Source organism: Corythoichthys intestinalis, unplaced genomic scaffold, assembly GCF_030265065.1.
Source record: "Corythoichthys intestinalis isolate RoL2023-P3 unplaced genomic scaffold, ASM3026506v1 HiC_scaffold_23, whole genome shotgun sequence".
Classification (NCBI taxonomy): Eukaryota; Metazoa; Chordata; class Actinopteri; order Syngnathiformes; family Syngnathidae; genus Corythoichthys; species Corythoichthys intestinalis.
Window position 1 is genome coordinate 4,033,371 of NW_026651592.1, and position 5,194 is coordinate 4,038,564.

Below are 5,194 nucleotides of genomic sequence, written 5' to 3' on the forward strand. Positions count from 1 at the left end.
CCGAGTGCAAAAGTTGATGCTGCTTTTCAGCATCAGGGTTAGCAGCATTCTTCCATGTTGCAACTTCCACAGCAAATGAGTCAAAAGGGTACATCCTTTCTTGGAACCAGCTAGTGTCCGCTGGTTGTTCATCGTCTGACAATTTACTATTCACAATATCATGTAACTGCTGGAAATCGTATATGGCAACCTCAAATCCAGCATAACGATCATTGACGTCTTCAACATCACCGTCCTCAATCAGCAGTGGTCTAATTTCATTCATCAACCTTGTGCATCTGGCCAGTTTAGCTCTGCGAGATCCAATTAATTTGGACAAATCATCTTGTGCTACTTCCTGTTCAATTTTGTCTGCTTCACGCAAGGCATCTGCCATGTTGCAGTTTTTAAAACAGTCAAATTTCCAATATCAAACAATGTGCCTTTTCAATTAACCAATTTAGCACAGCACAACATAACCAGTCAAAATATGATGTGCCTTCAATTACTTATTATTTCCCAACATGGCAACAAGCACAATCCATCAAACCCAAATAAACCATTCATTTGGTGCATTAGCGCAGCAGAGCAACGGGCGCGATCTACGTGCACAATTGAAGATTCAACAAGGTATTTCCAAAAATTGATTGGCGTACAGCGCGACAACCATCCAACATTCAAAATTTAAATTCCTCCGTTAAAGCCTTTGATTCAACAAAGTGCGCACCGCAGTTCAACATGCACAATCCGACCATCCACAAATTTATGGGGTCAGATTAGTCTCATAAGTACTCGTACACACATTGTGGGATTCATAAACACATAGCATGCGAAACACACACACATTGTGGGATTCGTACACACATTGTGGGATTCGTAAACACATAGCACGCGAAACACACACACATCGTGGGATTCGTACACACATAGCACGCGAACCACACACAATTGTGGGATTCGTAAACACATAGCACGCGAAACACACACACATTGTGGGATTCGTAAACACATAGCACGCGAAACACAAACACATTCACCAAATGTGTGTGTGAATTGTTTTACGCGCATTTGTAACGTGCTTCCAATTACAAATTCCCACTTACGAATGTGTGGATCGTTTTGATACCCGTCATGCGCAACTGAGAAGAACACATGCATTTTTTTAACTGGAGCCCGTCTTCAGCCAATCAGACGTCTTCTTCTTAAACAGCCAATCACAAGGGCTGGGCTGTTTCGTTACGTCACTGCTGTGCGCCTTCAAGTCCGGCTGGAGATTCCTTTTAGACTACGACGCAGTTCATGCGGTTGTCGTGCAGGTGAGTAAATTTCTAAAGTATTTTCTTTTTATAGTGCCTTTTGACCACTAACCTATGTAAGCAATTACATATACACGAAATACTTAATTGGAATATTGTTGATATTGCAAGACAAAAGCGTAACGAAGTTAACGTCTCATGATAAGGAGTAAACACGTGCTTCCTTGCTTCTATTGTTGTCGTTGGAAGGGAGTAATATTTCTAAAGTATATTCATTGTATAGTGCGTTTTGTCCGCTAACCTCTGTAAGCAAATACATATACACGAAAGACTGAATTGGAATATTGATGATATTGCAAGACAAAAGTGTAATGAAGTTAACGTCGAATGATAAGCAGTAAACATGTTGGTCGCCAAGGTTTTAATGGCGATTCGGTTATTGTTCAAGAGAGATTTTTTTACATTATAGCCGGTTAACAGCGTACGGAAGTTAGCATTGTATGATATAAGCATTAAACATTTGGGTCACCTGGGTTTTAATGGAGTTTCGTGCTTGAATTCATACAGAAATTAACCATATCTACAAATGGCTAGTGACCCAATTAAGCCATTATATTTTGAGAAAGCTAAGTCCTATATATATTAAAAAAATTTCAAAAAAGCTTAACTGCTAATCATTGTTTTCGGGAGTGTATGTATAAAGTATTTGGAAGTCATTTTTCAAATGTGTCTTTCTGTGCATGTGCTTTACAGTTGGTGTACAACATGGAGAAGAGTTTCCAGGAGATTTTCAATTTTATGTCTAGGGGTGAATTCCCTAATTTATAGTGAATCTCAGAAATGTGCTTTAAGAAGATATATGCAGAAGCTCAAACTGAAGGGTGAGTAGGCAAAGTATTTGTGATGTTGCCGTTATTTATAATATATATATATATGTGTGTGTGTGTGTGTGTATACAGCTATATAATTGTTATTTGTGTGTATTTGTGTTTATATGTGATCCAGTCCCGAACAGAAGCACGATCACTGTTTAATGAAGTACACTCGGCTTCAATTGGTGCACACACAGGCACTGTTAAAACCAGATCCTCAATGTACTCCAGAAATTATTGGGATGGCATGACAGTGGACATTGACTGATGGGTATGTGATGGTTTATTTCTGCATTTTGTCACTAACTAATTTTGGTCAGCTATTTCAGATCTTATTAACCTGACCCGTTTCTCATGACGATTTGTTTTAAGGTCTCTGAATGCGACGGATGTCAGAGGACTGGTAACTCTTTGGCTGTGTGTGACACAGCCATTACAAAGCATTAAGGTATATTTTTATCGTGACCGTGTGTAATCAAATAAAGAAATGTATTTCTGGTTTTTATTACATGCGTGAAAAATTGGAAACAGCTTTGTCTAATGCAGTGCTTCTCAATTATTTTCTGTCACGCCCCCCCAAGGAAGACGTAAATGTTTCGCGCCCCCCCAAACTCTCTGCCGCCACTGTAAATAGTATCATTTGTCTATAAAATTACTATTATAAATACGCATCTGCCTAACATTGTGTCCTTTTTTTCTAATAAAGAAAAAAAGTAACATAGATCAACTTATAATAAAGTATAACTTTATTAACATTGTTTTGTTTGTAATAGAGAATACTTGACGTGCATCAATTTGCCTGAATTAAAAAAAAAAAAATCACATCCAAACTAAAAAATACACTCAAGGTACATTTTTGACCATTTAATACAGAAAAATAAAATGTAATAAAATCAGTAAATAATACCAAATTAAAATTGATTAGAAACATTCACTCATGAGGACAATGTGCCAAAAAATTTGACCGAAAAAACAAATCTGAATAAAAGGGGGAAAAAAAGTGTCCTTGGACAGGACAGTTTTTATTTTTGCTGCTCACAGTATTTGCCTCTTTTGCAATGGTGTGGAGTTATTTTGCAATTAGCATGCTAACAATGCTCACTGGCTTACTGATATAACACTGACAAAGCAGGACGATTGTTGGCAATATCCGGCACGTTTTCACTGAAAAAATCAAGCGGCTTAACAATGAGATTGGGGTCTAATGTCTTTAAGTGGCGTCTTAATTGATTACGCTTCTTGCTGTCTGCTATAATTATTTTTAGACACAGTAAACAGTGGTCTTTCATCATCACCCACTGTATTAAAAGTCAAAGCTAAAAGGCAAACGGCACGAAAAAAGCGCATTCACGGCGGCCGAGGTAGAACCGTAGGTGAGGGCAGTCGTCGTGACGATCCCAAGCCGAAAATGGCACTTCTCGGGCGGCGACGTGAGAACCGGACAAGACAGTGGGTCGCTGCGTGAGTGAGTCCGGTCGGAAAACGGCTTTCGAAAACGGCGGTGGCACACTGCTCTTCATATCTGTTGTCTGTGTGTGCTGAGTGCTCTTCCTTAGTTCAAAAATACTGCGCGCACTCTGAAAATGAGAGCGCCACTGCCATCTACTGAGTGGATGTGCAAGTACACTTTATTCCAGTACGGCAAAAAAAAAAAAAAACATGTTCCCCGAGGTCACATGCGCCCCCCCTGGCATTGCTCTGCACCCCCCCAGGGGGGCGCGCCCCACTATTTGAGAAGTACTGGTCTAATGTCACGCATGTATTTAATATTTGGACATGTGTGAAAATTAGGTTTTTATGTGTTCCCTTCATATCAAGGTGGGAGCCATCTACCCAGATTAAGTTAAAAACTTCAAAGATAAAACATGGTGCTCTTCAGATTGTGTAGGAATAGCTGTAAGAGATATGTTCAATATTGGATTTGCCTTTCACAGGTGTCTGCTGTTTGGGAGTTGGTTGGGATAGACCTGACTGGGCCTCTCCCAAAAACCAAGGATGGCTTTCAGTACATTCTTACTGCCACCGATTATTTTTCCAAGTGGGTTGAGGCCTTTCCTTTAAAAACCAAAACAGCATCAGAAGTGGCATAACGGATCTGCTCAATTGTTTATAGACACAGATGCCCCCAAAGAATCCTGTCCGACCAAGGAAGAGAATTTGTCAATTAGGTATCTGAATGCATTAAATTATTTTCACAGTGGGATTTTGGCATTGTTGTTTTCCCCCTTTTTTATTTATTTTTTATTTTTTAATTTTTTAATTGGATTTATTTACAATGTATCAATTTTTCAGCTCAACGATAACCTTTGTGCCCTCCTGTGCATTGAAAGGAGTGTTACAGCTGCATATCATCCTAAAACGAATGGGCTGGATGAGAGGACAAATAGCAACATAAAACGGCAAGTTTTTTTTTTTTTTTTGGTGTTCTAAAATGTATATCTAATTGTACCCTTCTACTTCGTACAGCTCTTACAAAATTGGTGAACGACCGACAGGATTTGTTTGGTGGTTTGACCGATTCAGTAGATAATTTTGACCGGATGGTCATCTGGTCAAGTGCCGTAAATTATTACTTTTTTTGATTTAACAATGTTGTGTTTTCAGTTAAATTACTGTGGGCTGCAGAGGACCAAGGCAAGGGGGAGGCTGTCGTTGGACCGTATAAATTATATGACATGTCTTTTCATACGCTAAAAGGCAACGGCTGTCTGTCTGATGAAGTCAGTGGGAGCAATAAGTATTTAGCAAATAACAAAGATTCTTGCCTTTTGCCAATTTTTTTATTATTTTTTTATTTTGCTATGCAAGTAATTTATGCATACATGCATATCCTCATTGAAAGGCAGCAGGCAAGTGCTGGATATAGTTTTTCTCAATGCATTTATTTTTTGCCGGAGTATAGTTGTAATGTTGTTACCCCTTTTTTTAACAGGAGCCCATTCACCAACTCTCTGCTGTGGTAGCTGGGAGTCTGCTTTTGGGAAAATTTCAGCCTGTTAGAAAGGTAATCTATTTCATGCCAATATTTAGCTATATTATTTTAACGCCAGTAACCCAAAATAACAATAATTTGGTATTGTATGTTCA

The 5,194-nt window shown here is 38.8% G+C and overlaps 1 long non-coding RNA gene across 2 annotated transcripts; it reads left to right on the forward strand.

Annotated features, from left to right (window-relative positions):
* Nucleotides 1-955: 955 nt before the first annotated feature.
* LOC130911191 (uncharacterized) lies at nucleotides 956-4,485 on the forward strand. Of its 2 annotated transcripts, XR_009061987.1 has the most exons (6): nucleotides 956-2,116; nucleotides 2,241-2,378; nucleotides 2,480-2,555; nucleotides 4,042-4,145; nucleotides 4,221-4,275; nucleotides 4,400-4,485. It is a non-coding gene; the product is annotated as an uncharacterized LOC130911191 (long non-coding RNA). The 2 variants fall into 2 exon arrangements; XR_009061986.1 differs by having other exon boundaries at nucleotides 1,662-2,116; nucleotides 4,042-4,275.
* Nucleotides 4,486-5,194: the final 709 nt, after the last annotated feature.